Consider the following 23,675-nt stretch of genomic DNA (forward strand, 5'->3'; position numbering starts at 1 on the left):
AATCGAGTTTGAATGTGATTCATTTCAATAATTAATTAATAGCCTCAGGTTGATAATCTACAGTGTGTGTATGTATGTATATATATATATATATATATAGTGTGTGCTTGTGTGTGTGTGTATATATGTGTGTAAATATACGTATAAATATATATACTGTATATATAAAAAAAGAATATAAGAATAAAATTATATATATATGGCTGAGCATTGTGATTCATGCAGGACACCTCCACCAGCACCTATCCTCCATCCTCTGCTACACCTCCAGGCCCAAGAACCTTGAGCGGAGTCGGTGTGTGTGTGTGTGTGTGTGTGTGTGTGTGTGTGTGTGTGTGTGTGTGTGTGTGTGTGTGTGTGTGTGTGTGTGTGTGTGTGTGTGTGTGTGTGTGTGTGTGTGTGTGTGTGTGTGTGATTCATCGAGGAGCCCGACACAAAAAGGCGTTGGCCGTGACGTTTTTCTTCCTAATGAGCCGCCATTCATGAAAAGGCCCCGACGCAAATTAAAATAATGGCGGGATCGGCTCCCCGCTGCTAGATGTACTTGATCAAGCCAACACACTCGCCGTGTTCAGCCATCGGGAGTTCAATTAATTTTCGAATCCGTTTCATTTGGAGCACTCTTTAGATTGATTTCCCTGGACACACGTCGCCCCAAACTCAACATTTAATGCTGGAGATCAATTACATTCATTTCCACTATCATCGCCACCGTGCTCTTTTCAGAGACCTGCTTGCAAACTTAACAGTCAGGAGTGAATTGAAAAACTAACTCTGCAAACTGTGGATTTCTTCATTTCCTCGGTTAATGAAGGAGGCTGAGAATAATCCAAGTGCATGAAAATTACATTTTCCCGCACGCTTTCAAGTCGTTTTTTTTTTGTTTTGTTTTTTTCATACTGCAGCGAGTGTAAGACATCCCAGTAATTCACAGTTGGCACGCTACCACAACACTTTGACATTGAGGGGAAAAGTTTGCATTTTTATTTATTTTTTTCATACATCTATTGAAATTCTGAAAGCTTCTATCAACAACTTCTGTTTGTAGATACTCATTAAACCTGCAGGTTTCATCCTCACTTTGGCATATGGGAATACATCTTTCACCACTGATTTTCTGCGATTGATTGCAGTGGGTTTTTTTTGTTTTTTTTGTTTTGTATTTTATGGAGGAAATACAAATTTTCAAGATTTACCTAGTTTGGACGGTAAAGTATCACATGTATCTTCGCCGTTCAACAATTTAAGTCAATATTTTCGTTTTTATTGCACCGATATCTCGATACCCATTTTGCTGTAAGCAACCATACTTCGTGGCGACGCGGTGCAGGTTCATACATAATCTATTCTAAAAAATATATATATATATTACACATAATGACTTTAGGCAGCTGGAATCCCACCCGGGTTCGTATTTAATGAATGGAAATGGGATTGAATTATGTTACAGTAATCTCATGCACAAACATGTTCACTCTGATTCATTACAGGGCCTGTAATAAAAAAACCCAGAAAAAAATAAAAAGATATAGTAAAATGATTCCACTTTGCAGGGAGATTGGTGATTAGCTTTGGAGTTGGGGAGAGCACTATCGTCGACGATAGTGCTCTCCCCAACTCACAGAACTGCCTGCAGTTAAAATCAACATTTAAAGATGTCACTCATTCAGTGGTTTTAATACAATGCGGTGAAGTGACTGATGTTGTAAGAACGTCCAACCTGTCATCAGTATTGTGGGTGGAACACGAAGGCAGATCTTAGACCACCACGCCACAGATCTGGAATTCTTGTTTATTTCATTCTTTTTTGTTATTTCCTTTTGTTTTGGTTGCGAAGACGTCAAATTCTTATTTCCTCATTTTGTTCTCTCATCTCATTGCTTTTCCACTTTATTACCATATCAAAGCGATCATTTACATCAAAATATCATAATTTAGAAAACAGACTTGGTGGATGGAAACACCTCCCCTTCCGTATAAATTGGGGTCGGGTCCATGTTTTTCAGCGTGCTTTGTTTTTTATTTTTTTTATAGATTCTCTGGCATAATAAGTTGGTGAGATTCCAGCGGACTTTACCAGGGAGCAAAGGAGCCCTGCTGCTTAAAAATGAAATAAAATGGAATAAGAGCTCCATCTGAAATAATGGTGTGTAGTGAATAAAACTCTAACCTTTTGAATATATTAGGGATTTGTATGATGAGCAATTTGGTTTCTCAACCCAGGGAAGCCACAAACACGGTGAAAGGTTTTTATTTATTTTTTTATGTCTTGCTTTTGCACTAAACTGAAAGAAAAAAAAGCTTAGAGACATCTTTATTATGTGTGAGTATCCCTGGGGTCCCTGTGTGGTATATATATATATATATATATATATATATATATACTGTGTATATTTATATATACTGTATATACTCAACGTTTCTTTTTGTTGAAGGTAACCGTGTATAAATATTTTTTTCACTCTAGCATGTATTTTTTTTTTTATTGTTTATGGTGTAGGGGTTGTGTGATGTAAGCAGCAATACCTGTCTTGGGTCTAGTTAATTGGGCCCAGGATCAGGGGTGGCTGTGGACCTGTTGCTTATCAGAGCAATGTGTGTGTGTGTGTGTGTGTGTGTGTGTGTGTGTGTGTGTGTGTGTGTGTGTGTGTGTGTGTGTGTGTGTGCACCAGTTAGTTCTTGTGTATGAGGTCGGAATTATATCGTGAGAGAGAATAAAAGAAAAATAAAAAAGAAGTAAAATATGAATGTCTCTGACCACTTGGAGAAGGGAGTCGTAGCGGGAAGGATAAAAATGGTGTGACTGGGCCGTGGACTGGGGTAATATAGCTTAAAAAAAACAACAACAACAAAAAAAACAAAACTGAAAAAAAAAAACACATGTAAAGGGCATACGCCGTTTGCAGCCGAGCATAAATCCTTTCCGTTGGGATTAGGAGCCAAATAGTAGACAGTGGGGAAGGAGCAACAGCGACTGTGGAATAATGTGGTTAGCTCCGAATGCATTGGCCTGGAGGGAACACATAATTCATAAGGGCTGACACAAGGAGCTGTTATCAAAAAGAGCTTCGCAGCGGCAGCGATGTTCTGCGATATTCCTCCCAAGCGGGACGCCTTCCCAGCTCCTAACGAATGGGAATCCGTCCGACTGGAACTTCACTTCTGATGGAAGAGGAAAAAAATCTTTACATCTGAAGCTCCATCTCTGCACCGGTCGGCCATGCGGAGGTGTGCTGAAAATATTAACGGGTTCGCACTTTTGACACTTAATTTGCTAACGGCCTGGGTGAAAACGTCGAGTGTTAATCCCTCCTCGTCGCTACACCTCAATTTTCACATTTATTTGACTCTTCCGTTTATCTCTAATTGGTTATTTCCTCGTGGTCTGTCATGGAGCGACACCAATCACACCCCGAGAGAAACTTAAAAGCTGCGTGCTGGTGACGTCCATAAAATCCAAGCCTTGGAAATGAATAACACACGCCCCTGAATAGAAATAAAATGCTTAAAAATATATATATAGATGACCTGAATTTGTGGATTTTTTCGGTTGATTTAGATGTACGTTTTTGGAAAATATTCCAGCCACTTTTCCACAAGTACCATTTGAAATATTATTTGGAATCAGGCGCACTGGGTGTTTTTGTCTAAATGCGGTGTTAAAGTGTGAATTGTTGTGGTGGCTCGGATGTCCCCTGCCACAATCACTGGAGTTTTTAACATTGTGTATTTGGATTATCTTTATGTGAATTTCAGGCCTCCGGAAATCCGGGCGCGGTTTTGCATTGAAACTGTGCAACCACTGTGAATGGGTGTATGGTGGCGGGATTGTGAATTTCAGCATGCAACGATTAAGAGCAGCGTGTTGAGGATTTGTCAAATTCCTCACGCTCTATTCTTGCGACACCACATTCAAGTTTCAAGTTTTCTTTATTTGTTGCATAGAGTCAAACAACTACGGTGCAGTGGAATGTTAAGAGGGCAAACTCAGAAGGCTGCGGAACACCAGATAAAGATAATACAGGAAATCAAGATAATAGAGAAAAATTAAGATAAATACAGATAAAATGAAGATAATACATATAAATCAAGATAATACAGAAAATAAAGATAGTTCAGAAGAATTTAGATGCATGAATATAATACAGATCAATAGATACTACGGATAAATAAAGATCAAAAATTATAAAAGAGAAATAAAATACAGAAAAATAGAGATCAAATAAATTTAATACAGAAAATCAAATTAACACAGAAAAATGAAGGTAATAGAGAAAATCAAGACAAATACAGAAAAATCTAGATAAAACAGAAAAATAAACATAAAACAGAAAATCAAGATAATACAGAAAATCAAGATAAATAAATATATAACAGGTCCGCTAAAATCGAGACCCACTAGGTTCGACTATGGGAGACCAACTCCTACAAGTGGGAGTTGAGATTCTTAATGTTAAGTTTTCTCTGAGTTTTTCTGTATCAAGATAATACAGAAAATCAAGATAATACAGATAATCAAGATAAATAAATGTAATACAGTAAAATCAAGATAACACAGAAAAGTAAAACATGAGCGCCACTCTCGAGGTCACACCGATGACAGCAAAGAACGACGTACTCTCACTTTGGAAAAGCAGAGGCGTTAATTCATTCAGTTCATTAAAAGGCGCCTGGCTGCTCTTGAAAATTGAGGTCACGATACCTGGTTTCCAGAGCATCCTCCAACCCCCGACACCAGGGCACCTGAACGGAGGACGGGCCAGAACGAAAACTCAAAAACAGACGTTCCGTACGTTTTCCCCTCAGGTGTCACCAAGTTTCCTTCCTGTTAATATCCCTCCTGATATCAATTTGTCTGAATTAATTTTCTTATTTTTTAATTTTATTTTTTTTTTTTTTTGGCTTCAGGACGTTGATGTGAGTGAATGGGGTCACACTGTCTATTTTATATACGGTTGATAACAACGCGCACACGACGGTACAAAAGGCGAAGCCACTCCACGCCTACGACGTATGTTCCGTGTGCATCCACAGCGCCCGCCACTGATAGGGCGCCGGTGAAACGATGAGTAATGCCTTCGTCTCGAGGTCGTCTCCGAGAGCGAAGCCAGACATCCTCGATGCTCTGAGATTATTTAACGCAATACTTTTCAAGTGAGTCACCCGAGGTCCGTGGCGTCGCTGGGCAGCCTCTATGGGAAGGAAGGTCAGATGCGGCTTTTACCGTGTGTTCACAGAGAGCGGCTTCGAAATGCAGATCCTCCCGAAGACATGGGATAAGGACCGGCGGGGCTTAAATAAAGCGTCGGAGATAAGTGAGACACGTCTGTGCCGCCAAAGGTCCTTTTAGAAGGTTGTCTGAATATGGAGCAATTTTCATTCCAAATCGTTGGTTTTGTTTTGTCACAAAACCGTGCAAACTCTGCAAAGTTAAGACAAGTTTTGTATCCTGAGGTGAAAAGCCAAATGTTTAGTTTCCACAACCAAAAGGGTTGAGTTGTCTATGCCAAATGAGTCAATATGAGTTTGAGTAAAAACAATATTTAAGAATAATAAAATATTGGAGCCAGTGAATTCTTAAAGGCGGACTCCGCCCCCAACAATGGAGACAGCAAACACAGGAGCACATCTATAACTCAAATGCATCGAATGTCTGTTTCTTATAAAGTAAGAGCTAAATCAAATATAAAATATGGATTTTTTATTTTATTTTTTCAACAAAATAATCTTGCGGTTTACCGCTTAAATACAACTGCCATTCGTATACTTGAAGGTGGTCGTGTCTTTTTTCTCCTGCCCCCTCTACGATCCACGTCCTGTGTCTTCTTCCGTCTCTCTCTGCGGGACTTCATGATGGGCCATTTCTCCCCATCCCACGCCCCTAAACGAGTTTGGCTTGGGTTTGATTCCCCCCATGGATATATGGGCAGGGAGCCTGACAGCGGGGCCCTTTGTGATGAATAGCCTTTTAAAACCATGAAGTACAGTGCCGCCACTGTTTTCCTCCACCCCCTCCCTCTCTCCATCCCTCCCTCTCGCCACCGTCCCAGGTGATGGATTGGTTTTCGGCTGCCAAGCGTCGATGCCATTAGGAGGCGGGGGGAGGGGGGCCGGGGGGGCTGCCGCTGTCCCGCGCTGGCATGGCGGCACACGTGTGGAGACACAGATCACAGGACGAGCAGGCGTTTCCGGGCACTGGACCTTGGACGCTTGCAACACAAAACCCATAATGGAGGCCTCGCCCGGGACAGCTATCGATAAATCCGGGATCGCGTGACACGGGGACGGACACACAATCACAGCCAAGTGCTGCGTGCACGGTTCCTTGTAAACTGCGTGCCAGGTTGCACATGTATGATGGACGCTGTTGGCGCCGTGTTAATGGCCGGGCCAGCGGGCCGTCCCAGCAGCCACCGCCTGGTTTAGCCATACCGGGGGTGGGGGACACGGCGTTGAATTCACTTGACGAGTGCACGGTTATAAAATACAATAACGGTCAGAGTCGTGCGTTACGTTGGAGAGATTTTTTTCCACTTTTAATTTTTTTGGCTGACTTTTGACTTTATAGGAAATAAGCCATTTTTGCGTCATCCATGTGCTCCTGTTAATGCGGTTCCCATGTTTGGCGGCGGGGTCCGCCTTTCCCGGCAGGAACGCACCCACCGGACAAGGAGTGATATGCAGCCGAGGTGAATATGATAGCTGCTGCCGCCTCAAGTGGCGAGACAAACTCTGAAGCCTTGAGCGGATCTGTGGGGCCTTTCAGTGTAACCCACCTGACCCAGACCATCTCCTGCAGCGTAGATAACCACCTAAACTGGCAAAATCACATACTGTGTTAAAATGCAGGGAAAAATATAATGGTACGGATGCAGTGAGCAATGGAACAATGCATTGAAATTAAACATTTAAATAATGAATCTGAACAACTTTATTTGCGCGGAATCTAATCAATGTAATAAGTAAACAGGCAATCTGTGTTCCGAGCAGAAGGTTGTCAAAGCTTTAAGACTTTTTTTTTTATTTTCTGTGGAGAATATAAATAGGCTGTGATAATTTGCCAATGATGGCGTCTCACGTTTGTCTTGACAAAATGACATCACTGGCATTTTGAGATGTCAACGCTCCTGCCCGGAGGGTATTTATAAGTGTGTTCATCTAACGCGCTGTTTCAAATAATGTGACACTCCGTTTCACTTTTATCCGTGCACGTCTCTGGAAAAGTCAATGAGATGTGCTGCTAAAAAAAAAAAAAAAAAAAAAAAAGGAATAGATGAAGCATCCAAATATGTTTGTTTTTTGTTTTTTTGGTTTCCCCTTTCCTCCCGTGTGGACGGTTTGTTCAGGTTCACTACACGGCTTTGGTCTCTGATGCTACATAGACGCAAAGAAATTCTACTTGCTCACTCGATTTATTTTGATTTTTTTTTTCGATGGTTCCTATTTTTTTTTATTGCCCAAAATGTCTGGAACACATATTCCTCGCGTGGGTTTTTTCACTGTCTGTGGGGTTTCTAACTCCCGGGTTTGATTCAAAACGATTTGTATTTATTTGTCATCGTTGGAGTTTGGGCGCCTGGGCTCCAGCGCTCGTCGCTCGAGGCGAACGGAAAACAGAGGCACTCGGTGAGAGAGAAATACAGGAGCGATGATCTCCAACCCCTCCCGCCCCCCATTGGCCTGCAATTTAGAACAGGCCTGTACAACATGGCAGGAGTCGAACCCACACCCACAAGAAACTCATTAGGATTGTTACAGCACAGGTAATAAACACCTTAAACAAGGTAGAAATCCATGAATAAAAAAGGGACTATTCTCATCAAGTCCTGGTTGGCCCACAATCTCAGCTAAAACTAACTGGAAAGTTAAATTCTATATATATTTTTTTATCATAATTATAGGATGCACTGTATTCAAATTATTACATTTTTTTCTCACCCCGATGATAAAGGAAACATAATTAAAATGGAAATGTTCATTCCACAGTTATCGTACGGGGTTGGTTATGCATTTTGAATAAAAAAATCCCCAGAATACAGATTTCAGAAAAAAGACTTTGGCTTCTGCCTCATGGCTACACAGCTGCTGCTGTTTTGTTTTTTATCTTGTTTTTTTTTTCCTCCTTTTTTCACCCCCTCCCTCCCTCCCTCCCTCCGTCAGACCCACTCGCACTAAAAGCTGTGGATGCTCTTAAGAACAATCAATACTTTTGAGCATGAGAAGGAGAGGCTGAGTACTGCATCTGTCACATGTTTGAGTGACGTTCCCTCTCTCTCCTCTGTCTGCATCACCCTCTCATTCAAGCACTTCCCTCCATCAGTGGAGGTGCTGTAATGACTGGAGATTGGCAGCAAGCCACAGGGCTGCTCAGTTTGCCAGCAGCACGAGGTGGAAATTCGCGATGCTGGAGGAGGCAAGCGCAATACAGTGCACATGTGTGCATAATTGCTCATGCCAAACGGAAACTTCACTCTTTGATTGTGTCAAAACATTGATTTCATACTGTATGAATTTAATATATATATATACACATATATATGTATTTATTTTACACATACCGATCAGCCACAACATTAAAACCACCACTAATAACCACTAATGTTGTGTAGCTCCCCCTCATACCACCAAAACAGCCCATACACAGCAAGCTGCCATGCACTGTGTGTTCTACACCTTTCTATCAGAGCAGCATTAACTTTTTCAGTAATTTGTGCTACATTAGCTCTTCTGTGGGATCGAACCAGACGGTCTAGACTTCACTCCCCACGTGCATCAATGAGCCTTGGGCGTCCATGACCCTGTCGCCGGTTCACCGGTTGTCCTTCCTTGGGGCACTTTTGGTAGGTACTAACCACTGCATACCAGGAACACAAGACCTGTGGTTTTGGAGATGATCTGACCCAGTCGTCCAGCATCACAATGTGCTCCTTGTCAAAGTGGCTCAGATCCTTACGCTTGACCATTTTTCCTGCTTCCAACACATCGACTTAAAGAAGTGACTGTTCACTTGCTGCCTCATACATCCCACCCCTTGACAGGTGCCATTGGATCCAGATGAGGCATTTTATTCACTTCACCTAAAATATCAGATACTGTCTGTTTTATTAACTTGTACAGCAATCATATAATCAAGACAAAAAAGGCCATTTTAGAAGTGATTTTAACCCTGATGACATCAGAGTACCCTACACTGTGAACCCTACGAGTGTACACATGTACCGGTGTGTGTTCCTGTTTTTAACCGTGTGTGTGCCAACCTATTACCACCCGCCTGATATGATCAAGTCCTCGGGGTCGCCGGCCCACTTACCCACCTCTAAACTCCTGTCTCATTAAACATTAATAGCCAATATGAAACCGGATCCCTCTCGGCCCGAATGGGGGATAACTGCATCGGCAGGGCAATATGATCGCATAATCGGAGGAAGACGGCTCCGAGGCACTGCGACGCAGGCGGAGAGCGAGCGAGCGAGCTTCAGAGACAAACAGCCCAGATCCACAGCCCAAAAATTGATTGACATCTTATCGTGTCTGTGACGGTCATTTAATTTTTTTCATAATTCTGTCACACCTCGCCTGCTAGGAAATGCTGAGGATTAGAATTTTATGTACAGTACTTTATATATATATATGTGTGTGTATATACTGTATGTGTGCATGTACTATATATGTGTATGTATATGCATGTGTATATATGTGTATGTGTACTGTATATATACAGTATATATGTGTGTGTGTGTGTGTATATATATGTGTGTGTGTATATGTGTATGTGTGTACAGTATGTATATATATTCGTTTTAAGGTCGAGCCTTGGGTTCGCTATTTTTCTGCCTAGGCCGGTTCATAATGTTGACTTCCATCATAGAACACATTCATGGAACCCTTTGTTATTGAGAAACGTACCCCTCTGCCGCAGCTTCTCACTGTGCTTCGGGTTCAGTCCAACGGGGCGAACGCTCAAGCCTTCAGCCGTGGAATCTGCCTTTCAAAACCAGTGAGCTCACGATATGCACGTGCATACGTCTTTACCTACGTTACACCGAGAAAACCAGCTGCAAACCATGCATCTAATCAAGTTATTCAAGGGTTTGAAACATCTTTGACCAACGTAAGGGACAAGAAACAGGAAGTTGAATCACTTCCTGCTGGCAACCTGCTCTTGCTGATGTTACACTCTGGGCGTACTGCGGCCATTGCAGAAGCAGTTTTCAAATATTATGAGAACCAAGAAGATGAAACACGTTTTTGAGGCTTAAAGCGTTCGCCCCGTTGGACTGCATGGAAGCACAGCGACGAGCTGCAGCGGAGAGTGGTAAACCAGAGGGAGGGGGCCAGACGGGCGGCGTGGAGGGTGAGACGGCACGCCGGGGGTTAAGTGGCGCGTTACGCCCCCGCTTTATTATGAGGTGCGAGGCGCCGGCGTTTTAGTCTTTCGAGAGAAGCGGGGAGCACGTTCCGGGGGCGCGCTTATTAAAAATCAGGGGGGGGGGGGGGGCAGGATATTGCCTCCGCTGATGCGCGTTTGCCGCGCGGCCGACTTTTAATGGGATCGCCAAAAAAAAGAAAAAAAAAAAAAAAGACTCCCGCGACGGGGGCGGTGCGACGAGCTGCGTCGCCTTATCTGATGTCGTTTTTATGAAAATCCCCCCCTTCACGCCGACCTCTCTCCCCGTCTCTTTTCCAAGGGCGTTAACGGCTGGTTGATGCTGTGGATTTTACTTGTTACCAGACAAAAAGCCGGCGCCGCAGCAGCACTGTTGGCAAACAACAGCCGCTGGTCGAGCGTTTCCCAGAGGCGCAGCGGCGGCGTCGCGCGCAGCCCTCCGAGCGAGCGTTCCTTCCCTTCGGCCTTTTACCCTCCAACCACCCCCCTCCTCCCTCCCTCCCTCCCTTCCTTCCGTTTAGTGCACGACCCGCTCGGCAACAGATGGTGAGAGTGAGTTTGGGGAGAAATAAGTTGCAAGGACGTTGTTTGTGAAATTGGGAGGTGGGGAATACAGCCTGGGGGGTGGGGGGGGGGGGGGGGGTTGCACGCCGAGAGGAGGACGGAAGAATCCCCTCGGCGCTCAGCATCTGCCGCCCGGCGTCTCGGAGCGCTCGGCCCCCCCGGGCGGGCGGGCGTAAAAATGGCGAGATTTCCCCAAACGGATTGATGGTTGGTGTTATTGTGCTGCTTGGGAGAGACGGAAAACAATAAAAATAAAAATAATCAGTTAGTCGCTTCTGACAGCATGGACAATGAGGCAGAAAGTTTCCGCTTTAATTGGGTCATTAGAGCTTTAATACGTCGCATTTGAATCTGTGTCATTTCCACGTGGGACTCTACAAAGCCTTTGTTCCCTTGTTCTCTAAGTGGAAATTAGGAAAATAAAACGGGAAAAAACAAACGTGATTCTGCCAAGGAACTGGGTAGTTGTTTTTTTGTTGCCTTGGGCTTTCATGTATTCTTAAACAACCCCAAACAAATTGAAACACATTTCAATAGTTGGAAATGGATCTGCATGTATATTTAATTGCAACTTAAAACATTGTATTTAATATATAGTAAATATGCACAACAGGTCCATGTTTACCATTCACGTACTGTATATAAGTCATGATGCACATCATGCTCAATATATTTAACATGAACAGAATATATTTTGTTCATGACCCCATGACCCCTTGGAGGGTCAGAGTTTTTTTTGTTTTTTTTTGGAGGGGGGGCTTGGACGATTTCAGGCAAGAGTTTCCTAATAGTCCAACATCTGTTCAAAATATGACTTAAAATTCTTGCCATGACTCATGGATATATAACTAATTCTGTACATACTCTTTATTTGTCATGAGCTTTTTTAATATATATATATATATATATATATATATATTTTATTTTATTTTTTTCAGACCCACCCTCAGTCTTTCGGATGCGGCTTGAAACCCATTCCCTCAGAAGACACACAAATTCGAGATTAAAGAATAAAATAAAATAAAAAAAATTCAGAAGCTTGATCCGCTTTGCATATGTTTCGTAAGGCTCCCCCCCTCTCTCCCCCGCCCGCCTCCGGCACTGCAGTTAAACGTTGAAATCTGATTTATTATGCCACGATTGTTTGTGTGGGGAAGGAAGTTGCCGTCATCCATCCATCACAGGCAGGAGGAGATCCGCTGGGCGGCAGGCGGAAAAAAGGTCTGTCGCAGGCTGGCGGAACGGGCCCTCGAACACGTCCTAAAAGGCTCCTCCATCCCCTCCATCCTGTGCTCTAATTAGCGCAGATGAAGCGGGTGCGAGGTTGGGCCTTCTGTGCCGGCGCCATGTTTTATTCATGTCCAAGCTCATGTTCCACGCCGCGGCCCGAGAGGCGCCTCGTTGCGATCGCCGCCGCGCTCCGAGCCGTAGGACTTTAGCCGGAGCGGCGTGGGGGGGCCGCCGTCGGGGGGGGGGGGGGTGGCCGCTCGGCTCGCCGCGCTTCGCCTGCTCAAGGTTGCTCCCGAAGGCTCCGACGGTAAATTCCCGCGGAAAATAAATTGCGGGTCGTAAATTCCGCGCCAGCCGCCGGCCTCCCTGCCCCGCCCCTCGTTCACCGGGCGGACCTGTACTCACCACCGCCGCGTTTAGGGTGCACCCGCGTTGCACCCGCACACTTGAACCCCCCACCCGCGGCGGCTCGTTCCCGTGATTTGCGACCTCCCGTATCGCCGTCGCCGTCTCCGGGCGAAACGGGACGGATGACCCCGTCCGTTCTGAATGGGGAGTTTGTCACGTCGCGAGTGCTGCCGTGCTCTATAAATACAGCATGTTTGACAGAAAAGTACTGCTATATACTACTGCAGCTATGCGGTTGATTTTCAAAACAAATACGAAGGCTAGGATGAGTGAACCTGTTCTGGATGAAAATCCAGATCTTTCCCACAAATTTGGGAAAGATCATGTGTTGAAGCTGGTTACTTGGCCAGCCTGCTCCCTCTCTCTCTCTCTGTCTCTCTCTCTCTCTCACTCGCTCAATGGATTTCCAAGAATAATAACATTTCAAAATTTAATGCATCAAAAATAGATTTATTGAGATGGATATTTTTTTTATTTTTTATTTTTTCCCGCGGGATGTGTGCTCTCTCGCCAAGAGGCGGCGGCGGCTAAGCAGGAATGATGGACAGCTTCCATCCTGGAGTGTCCTCATGCGGCTGGGGCGTTCGAGGAGAGACGAGCGCAAAGCGCTGGGATGTGGTCGGTAGTGGGGGCCGATCCAAAAGGCTTCCGTGCTCCAAAATGACCGTAATGACTGAATGAATGATTAAAAGACGCCCCGCCCCCTTGTTTCAGAGACTCATTTTTGTCGACTAAACTCTTGTTTTTATTTTTTTTAAGGAATCATTTTGCAGTCGTACGGAGAAAACGCGGTGGCCTGTGCGAGGAAACTGAAGTAGATTCAAGATTCAAGATTCAAGAGGTTTATTACTCACATACATATACATACTTTCATACATATATGCAGTGAAATGTAATGCAACTATGCAAATATGGGATAGACTTATATATATGGGATAGGCAATTATGTGCGGAGCCAAATTTCACAAGCAAGAGTTTCACTGTGAGCTGCGCGACCAGGCTCCTCCAGCAACACGCTGAGCTCACGCTGACCGGCCTCCGACCCGGTCAGTCCCACTGTGGCGAGCGCCAAGCAGCCGCACACCCAGGAGCTGGGGGACACGCCCGCTTCTTTGAAATCAACCCTGTGGGAACATCCCGGGTTCCCAGCGAAGGACGACGGCCACGGAGAGCGAGCGCTGGACGGGACGAGGGCGGCGTGCGGGGCGTCCCACAGCTGTAGGGCGGAGAAACAGACTCAAACTCTTTGTGATGCACAAAGTTTAGGTCTACGCCCCGAGTACGAGATGAAAAAAACCAAAAAAAAACCCGTCTTATGTTCGGGTCATTCAGATTGAGAGAGAAAGTCCGAAGGCAGGGCATGCAGTAGGTCGATATCTCTGAACCGGGCAAACAAGGATGGAATTGGTTTCGACGTTCTGGTCTGAATCTGGACGAGAGGGACGAGGAAACTGGATGATCCCTTTAAAGAGAGGATCCCTGCAGGAGCCTGCAGAGAGTCCTAATGCAGGCTGAGGGAGAGAATTTATGTTGTTGTTTTTGCTCTGAAATCCTTTGATCTACGTAGATATTCTTATTGATTCTTATAGATATTTGTGTGTGTGTGTGTGTGTGTGTGTGTGTGTGTGTGTGTGTGTGTGTGTGTGTGTGTGTGTGTGTGTGTGCCCACCTGACGGGGTCAAAAAGAAATAAATGAGGTGACACTGAAGGATAGCTGGCTGATGTGAATGCCGTATTATTTGGGGAAAATGAAAGAGAAAGGCAAGTCAATAAATATTATGAGTTCCGGGGCAACAGACCACCCGACTTTCCACGCTCTGTGTGTGTGTATTTGTGTGTGTGTGTGTGTGTGTGTGTGTGTGTGTGTGTGTGTGTGTGTGTGTGTGTGTGTGTGTGTGTGTGTGTGTGTGTGATATAGCATCCATAACCCATCTGTTCTGTCCTTATACACGCACCACCTCCCTCTTTGTGCCAGTGGATGCCACCCCTCTGTTCTCTGCAGCCACCTGAGGAGCCGTCCTGTCGCCGCTTTAATTCCGCGTCTGCGGCGTTTTCATTCGGCGCCGGTCATAAATAATGCAGCTGCCCGACAATGAACCAATCCTCGGGGTTCCGTGCCACTTTCAAACGGCGACGCCGCGCTGCTTGCGGCGTCAGAAAAAACCCTAAATCAATTTGTCGGTGCCACAAAGCTTATAACGGAAAACTTCCTGAAAGGCTTTGTGATCCCCCCGCCCCACAGCAGGCTGTTATTAATACACCTCGCTAATGTAATCACCGCCAGCGTGCCCAATGCAAATCACCCATCTGTTTTCTCCGTCCTCCTGCAAGTGGCCATTGTGAGCAGACTGATTGCCTCCATTGTCTGCCTTATCGTAGGTGTTCATTTGCAGATTGGAGTGGATCGCTCGGCGGCGCCCGCTAATCTGCGCGCCGCCTCGCGCTCCCAGAGCCGCGAGGAGTCTTTCGACAGCTGTCATTCTGTCACCGGCGCCCGTCCCTCAAAGTCACGGCGAGACGGCCGCCAACACAACGCCGTGTTGTCGGCGGGGCGGTCCCAGCGCCGCGCGTTAATATCGTCGGTGCCTTCAAAACAAATGAATGAGCCTGGCATCAGCGCCTGGTATAAGAATAACAAAAAAGGTATGAAAAGAGGGGATGGAGAATAGAGATTAAGGCGGCAGTAGAAAGAGAATTCAAACCCTCTACGACCGGCGTAGAGGGAGTATCTGCCTCTTTTTATGGCAGTTGCCAGTGTACTCACCAACTGAAATACAAGACCCACTGCAGCATCCATGGCAGTAAACCAGGCTCCTCTTCAGGACTCCAGCCTCCTTCTCTCATAGTATCTCATGCAGCAGTTAGAGCCCGGCCCGGAGTCTTGACATGCGCTCACCCTTGACATGCGCTCACCGCCCCCATTAAGCTCAGTAGTCAGGTTCAGGTCATAATGTGATTAAGGTGTTCACATGCGTTGGGAAAAGTGGGACCACCAGAAAAACCTGGGTTCACACAGCGGGCGGCGGCGGCGGGTCGTTGACGGGAGGCGGTGTGGTGTCAGGAGGGCACCCTTCTTGTGTCCCATCTTCCCGGACACTTTCTTGAATATTTCCCCGTTTGGGTTCTTGCTAAAAACTATTTTTTTCCGACCAAAGGTGTCGGCGGTGGTCATGGCGTCCGTTGTGTTTCTGCCCAAACAACCCACTCCGGGTCAAATATGTGCGGCGCACTTTGGATCCGCCGGTGATGTCCGGGTTCAGGGGTTTCACGCGGCACGCTAAGTGGCATGAGGGAGAAGTCCAGGTCTGGGTGCCAGGTCGTGAATGTGTCGATTCCCAGCGAAGGTGGACGGAGATGACCGGGCTGAAGAGTTCGTGTGACAGCTGCGACAGTTGGAAGTTTTGCCTTCGCCCAATCGTGACGGGGTTGTTCGAGTAGCACGCGCGTCGTACGAGCGACAAACGACTGGACTGCACAGTGCCGGTGCTCTGTGCAAGGTGTGCCGGTCCGCCCCCCTACCCCACCCACCCACCCTCCCCCGGCGTTTGCATCTATTCTTGCTGATTTCCGCGACGATTCCACAAAATCCCACCCCGGGATGGACGACCTGGGATCCGAGTGCTCGCTCATCTAGATTTCCTCCACCGTGCCGCCAGCTGTTGACCGGGTCCGCTCAGCCCCGCCGTTGAACAAAACAACATCCGATTGGGAGTTTGGCAACTCGTCGGGCGGATGAGAAGCCCGGGATACGGACAGGTGTTTAGACCCATTAAGCCCATTACGTTCATAGTGTCCCTCGGTTAACAACCGACAGACTCTTTTCGGGGCTTCCGGTTTGGAAAGTGCAGTTTCATGATGAGAGCTCTGGCAATTAGTAAACCGTACGGTGCTCCTCACAGCTAAACCGCAGCGGGAGACAAAAAAAAAAAGAATTTTCCTCATAATCCGGTCGGTACGCGGATTTCTCGTAGCCCCAACACGCCCTCCTGTCTTCGTTTCCTCAGCTCGTCCCCGTCACAAAACGTCGCCAGCGGATACGGAACCCAGCAGGCGATGAAGGACTTGGCGTGCGCACGGGAGCTTCCTTTTCACCGCCCACACCCGGCGTTCCCTTAGAGTGGAGAGGTTTCCCCCCCTTGAAGCGACAGCGCATTTGCATTAGGGCCGAGTGCCTGCGCCGCCCGCGACCTTTCCTCTGCCTTTCCCGATGCATTTCCTGTTACGAAAGTAATGAACAGCCGAATTTTATGTTATTTACCGGCCTAAACAGCTGTCTGAAGACCAGGCTGCGCCTCTCGAAAGGCGACATTATCAAGTTGATTTGGTTGTTATTTGCTGTGAGAGTTGTTTGTTTTCTTGTCTGTTCTGGTGAATCATATCTAGTTGTTGGTATACTGTAGATTCAGTTCAATTTAAATCTCTCAGACTCGAAGGAAGTTTGCCGTGCAGATGGCACTCTGAAAAACAGTCATACATTAACAAATTTGCTCGTCAGGTATTGGGCGGACTGCAAATTTTTTTTCGGGGAAGCTTCATGGCCTGAATGTTGTATCGCGTTATGCGCGGGGCGTCCGCACAGCTGCCCGTGTGTAAATTCAAGGATTTTTTGGTTGATGTAGTGAAAGCTATCGATGTATTTCACTCACTTAGTTTGCTCTTTATTTCCCACGCACATCTGTGTTGAAAGAAGGAACAAAATGGTTTCCACCCACTGGCACCAAAGCTCTGCTTTTATCAACAATGGCTTCATGGCTCGACAGACAGTGCTCTGGTGCTGCGCACACTCCCTTGTCCCTCATGTGTGCTTTTAAAACCCAAATGGTATTTTTATGTTCAGTGTCTCAGAACTGAAACGTGATGCATACACAGAACAACACGGTATAAATATCAAATTACGTGTCCAATGAGGAGCGTCAACTTTAAGTGTGTGTGGTCTTCATATACATAGTCCCACTCTCCAGCTCGTGGAAAGGCGGTGGGGAAGGTACAGGTTCCCCCCTGTGAAGAGGACTGTGAGGCTTCAAACCTGTGGGGTGGGTTAGGGTTTGTGTGTGTGTGTGTGTGTGTGTGTGTGTGTGTGTGTGTGTGTGTGTGTGTGTGTGGCGGGTGTAGAGCTGGACAAAGAAAAAGAAAATCGATAGGGAGCTCCGTGGACAGAGCGCAGTGGGATGTTATCACCCTGAAGACTCTCTCTCGCTGCCTCTTTGCCTTCATCTCTTTCTCTCTTAAACTCCCCCTCTCCCGCTCTCTCTGTCTCACACACACATGTACATACACACACACACACACACACACACACTCACACACACATATCTGTGCATTGCCAACCATGATAAGTTCACACAATGCACTCCATCATATATTTATAGCACACAGTCACACGCCGGTTCGTGATTTATGCATTTCAATAAAGCAATAAATTCACAAAATGCATGCTCTTGACTTGTTGTTAGCACACACACATATGATAAACAGACAGACATACACCAGCGCACACACACACACACACATACACACACAATAGCGTATAAAGGCACTACAGAGACGTTTCAAAATCTAAACGTTGCTGTGCTGTTCACGCTCCTTTTTCTTGTTTGTTTGTTGTTGTCTTGCAGCTTATTGTTGTTGATCTCAAAAAAAGTGTCTGCCGCAGCCAAATCTGAGCAAAAGTTCTGGGGTCTGAACAAGGCATCATATAGTTTAAGATATAATAATAACATATGCATTCCTAAATACAAAAGACAGACTATACGTAACAGACTCCTATGTATACATTTATGTATGCAGACACACACACGCACACACGTAGGTGCAGATAAGTAGAAAGCGCCATGAAAGTACAATGTCATCAGGTGATGGATCCCGCTGTCGCTCCCCGTATCAAAGGCACCACCGCCGAGCCTCCAGATTGGCGCCGGCCCCCGTCAGCCTCACCTCTCCGTCTTCGTCGGAGCCACTTAAATGCCTTCGCCGTCGTCCCCCCCCACCCCCACCCCCCGGGAAAAACAAAAAAACAGAAGGAGCCAGAGGAAGAAAGAAAACAAAGGCAAGCCCCATTCTCATCCCACTTGAGTAGCGATTTCACATTCACACCCATCCTTTATGCATGAATGTCAATGGATGCAGTGAATCAATGCTACGGAATAATAAATGGTGTGTTCAAAAGGTTCCTCCTCCCGCAAGCGGCGGACGAGAGAGAATTGAATGTCACTGCCTGTTTGGAAAAACAAGTCATTCTTGGATAGGGGATGCGGTAGCAGGTTTTTTGTTTGTTTGTTTGTTCGTTTGTTTGTTTTCGGAGGGCGGGACGGGGGCTTCGATTTTTGTGTGTGTGGGCGACTTTGGTGTGGTCTTTTGTGATTCCGAGCTTTCTCAGCGAAAGCCGGTAGCGTGTCCAATTCAGGCAACTTCTCTGGGTTCGGAAAATAGTTTTATTGGTTTTTTTTTTGTGCCTGGATCCAGTTGTGGTCGTTACATGTAAAACAATGGGCTGTCCTAGCCAGGGAAATTGATCTTCTCTCTCGCACTCCCTCTCTCTCTCTCTCACTCATATATATGTATAAAATCCCAAGACTCATTGTCTCATGCTCCCCAGAGTTTCTTGAGGTCTTCATTAGCTCGTCTGAGCTGTGTGAAATAAGAAAATAATGAGGGTTCTGGTGTGAGTCTTGGCAGACAGCTGTTGGTCCGACAGGGAGTAGACGGAGAAGAAAGGCAGGAAAAAAAAATAAGAGAGGGGGGGCGGGGGTAGAACAGAGAAACCCAGAGGCTGACTGCCATCGAATTACCATGGGAGTCTGACAATGTACAGATTGGCCCCTCAGCTGGAGTTCTCAGAGTGTGTGTGTGTGTGTGTGTGTGTGTGTGTGTGTGTGTGTGTGTGTGTGTGTGTGTGTGTGTGTGTGTGTGTGTGTGTGTTGGTAGTGGATGAGGGAATGCACGCTTCAGCATTACTTGTCTTCCAGTATCTGAGTGTGTGTGTGTGTGTGTGTGTGTGTGTGTGTGTGTGTGTGTGTGTGTGTGTGTGTGTGTGTGTGTGTGTGTGTGTGTGTGTGTGTGTGTGTGCTTGCGTGCCTGAGAGAGAGAGAACCCTGATAGGCGGGCAGTGTAGGTCTGAGTTGTGGGCCACAAATGAGGACACTGACTGAAGCCTTGTCTTTGTGGCCAAGCTTGTCCCAATTTATCCACGCTCGCCAGCCCCAACGCTGAGCCCCTTATACTCTGACAGCCACTTTGTCCCACTTCCCTTCAACACTTGGCTGCCCTATAATTAAGTGTCATATGACTGTCAACCATCGATAAGAAGGGGAAATGCATTCCTGGTGGTGGTGTGTGTGTGTGTGTGTGTGTGTTTGTGTGTGTGTGTGTGTGTGTGTGTGTATGTGTGTGTGTGTGTGTGTGTGTGTGTGGGGTGGAAAGGGCGCGTGAAAAACAACACTTTGTTGAAGTGCTGGCCTTGCGCATCAGCATTTGACGGAAATATTGAGGACAGGGGCCTTTCGTGGCTGCCCGTTAATGTCGAGGCGGCAAAAATAACCAATATTACCCGCATGTTTAATCATGTCATTTTGTGAGAGCGCTGAATTCATCAATGTGTCCGTCGTCGGTTTATCGAAAGTCAAAGTAGATCACCAGGCATTTTCTCTGCAAAGAAAAAAAGAGAAGATGGAGCAGTGGTAGAGTAGAGGGAGGTAGAATAGAGTTAAAGTAGAGTGAACGCCTTCGTCACATCTTCCTTTTGCAGTGAATCTGTTGTTTCCCAGGACGTCGGCTGTGATGTCATCGTCGCTAAATTGACCAATTGGTCCGCCATCAGCTTATCGAGTCAAAGTAGACAAATATTTCTCTGGAGAGGAAAAACCCTCCTCCATAAACAATCACTATTAGGAGTCCGTCACAAGCCGCTCGTGAGTATACATTTTTTCTGACAACTTTTTGTAAACAATTCAGATGTTACCTCCGGTTGATGAGACGGCACCGTACACACTGGTTTTTGAATGTGGTTAAACCCGGGGCCGGACGCCAGACGGAGCCGATCCCCGGCCTCTGCGCTGCAGATCTGGGCTGAACAGACACCGGCGCTCCCTCCTTCAGTCTGCTCCAATCCACATTTCACCGCGTCACCACACACTGAACAAGGAGAACATTCCGAGGTGTATTTCTGGCAGCTTTCCTCGTGTCGTGTCACCCAAATCAGTGGAGCAAAGTGACATCAAAGCGAGAACGGTGCTGGCAAATTTCAAGGTTCAGTCAGATGGAATGTGTAGTGCTCTGCAATAATCAGGGCTCCACGCTGCGCGGTCTCATGATTGACTCCTCATATTGATGCCTATGAAACAAACACTTACGTGGAATGTAGAGGTAACGTAAAGAAGCTGTAGAGTGGAGGTAGACATAGGGAGGTAGAGTGAAGGTAGAGTACAGATAGAGTAGCGGTAGAATATAAGAAGGTGGGAGTTGAAATAAGGTAGTGGGAGGTAGAGGAGATAATATAGAGTAGAGGTAGCGTATGCTCATTCTATACTCAGCGGAAACTCATTCCAAGATGGCGGCGCGTGCACAACAAGCGGCTTGGCGTCTCTCAGGCTTTTGCGAATTAGTGTTTATTTATCTGACTATCCTGCTTGTTTTCACTCAAAACACTCGAACGAAAGGAACCTACAACAGAAACTCACCATTGGATATACATCAAAGCTGCAAGAACTTAGATTTGGATCACCCGTTCAACTTCGAACAGCTCCCTCCGGAGCTGATCAGATCACCGCGACCAGATGGACAATTCTTACCGACGGAAAGGCTCGTAGACGGAGACGCGACCGCAGACAGAGACGGGGTAAGCGAGGGGGAGTGCGTGCTAAGCTAAGACTAAACCCGCTCCGAACTGCGTTGCCTAGCATCTTCCTCGCCAACGTGCGTTCTTTGTTCAACAAGCTGGATGAACTCAAGATATGGACCCTCACACAGAAAAGCCTTATGGACCGTGACGTCATGTTTTTCACAGAAACTTGGCTTAACAACGACATTCCAACAAGTGTGGTGGAACTAGAAGGATGCTCTATCTTCAGAGCGGACAGGACTGCAGAGACTACGGGGAAGAGCAGAGGAGGCGGTTTATGCATTTATGTAAACAAAACTTGGTGCACGGACTGCGTCACTCTTGATGCCCATTGCTCTGCTGAACTGGAGTATTTAATCGTGAGATGCAGGCCCTTCTACCTTCCATGTGAGTTCAGCTGCATTGTTGCCGTTGCTGTGTATGTTCCACCTGATGCCAAAAGGAAAGGAACTTTCCATGGCCATTAATAAGCTTCAGACTAAACATCCAGATGGGGCTTTTATTGTCACTGGAGACTTTAACCATTGCAACCTAAGAACTGTTCTCCCTAAATTTCACCAAAATGTTACTTGCTTCACAAGAGGCAGTAAAACTCTAGACCATCGTTATACTAATGTTGCTGCTGCTTACAAAGTCACACCCCTCCCCCACCTTGGGGGGGGGGGGGAGGGTTTTTTGCTGATGCCACCAAGGGCTCTCATACCAACATTCACACAGTAGCCAAATCTGTCATGGATTACCTCAACGAGTGTGCAGAGAGAGTGACGACACATAAGACAGTGAAATTATTCCCTAACCAGAAACCCTGGATGAACAAAGAAGTTCACCTTCCCGTCAAGGCCAGGGACGCAGCCTTCAGGTCGGGAGACCAGGAGGCCTACAGCTCTACCAGATCCAATCTGAAAAAGGAATATCCAGGGCCAAACACAACTACAAGCAAAGGATTGAAGAGCACTTCAACTCCTCTGACCCCCGGCGTATGTGGCAAGGCCTACATACACTCACCAACAAATCCCCATGCAACTCTCCCCCACCCTCCTCCACTTCCCTCCCAGACGAGCTGAACCACTTCTACGCTCGATTTGATTGGGAAAACAAGGAGGCAGACTTCAAGTCAGCTGTTTCACCAGACGAGGACACACTCCAATTCTCCACCTCAGAGGTCTGCGACACCCTAAGCAGGCTGAATGCTTGGAAAGCTGCTGGCCTTGATGGAGTCCCCGGACGTGTGGTGCGAGCCTGCGTAGAGCAGTTGGCTCGTGTCTTCACTGACATCTTCAACATGTCACTAGCCCAATCAACAGTCCCCCACAGTTTTAAATCTGCCACCATTGTTCCAGTGCCTAAACACTCTACAGCCAAGTAACTGAACGATTTCCGCCCTGTTGCATTGACACCCATCATTGCAAAATGTTTTGAGAGGCTGGTCCTCTCAAGCCTGCCTGCCCCCTTGACTGGACCCGTACCAATTTGCCTACCGACGCAACCAATCAACAGAGGATGCTATATCCACAGTGCTCCATCTAGCACTCACCCACCTGGATAGCCCCAAAACATATGTTAAAATGCTGTTTATTGACTTTAGTTCTGCATTCAACACTGTGATCCCCTCCAAGCTGATCTCCAAGCTCAGCCAGCTTGGCCTCAGCAACTCACTCTGCAACTGGATTATGGACTTCCTTACTAACAGACCCCAGGCTGTTAAATTGGGGAGTCTCTCCTCCTCCACTATCACCCTGGACACTGGCGTGCCGCAGGGTTGTGGGTTGAGCCCTCTGCTCTACTCTCTCTTCACTCACGACTGCGCCCCTGTTTATGGCTCCAATGCCATAATCAAGTTCGCAGATGACACCACTGTGGTGGGCCTGATCATAGATGAGGATGAAACAGCATATAGGGATGAGGTTCAACATCTAACTATGTGGTGTAAAAACAATAACCTGGAACTCAACACCAAGAAGACCAGGGAGATCATTGTGGACTTCATGAGAACCAGGAGCAGGGCACACACCCCCCTCCATATCAGCAGTGCTGAGGTGGAGCGTGTGTCTAGTTTTAAGTTCCTTGGGGTCCACATCACAGAAAATCTCTCTTGGTCCCTCAACTCCTCCAGTCTGGTGAAGAAGGCCTTCACCGCCTTCATTTCCCACGGACCCTTAAGAAAGCACAGCTTTGTCCTAGGATTCTACTGTCTTCTACCGCTGTACCACTGAGAGCATACTTACAAACTGCATCTCTGTCTGGTACGCT

The sequence above is a fragment of the Zeus faber genome (assembly GCF_960531495.2).
Source record: "Zeus faber genome assembly, chromosome: 18".
NCBI classification, from domain to species: Eukaryota; Metazoa; Chordata; class Actinopteri; order Zeiformes; family Zeidae; genus Zeus; species Zeus faber.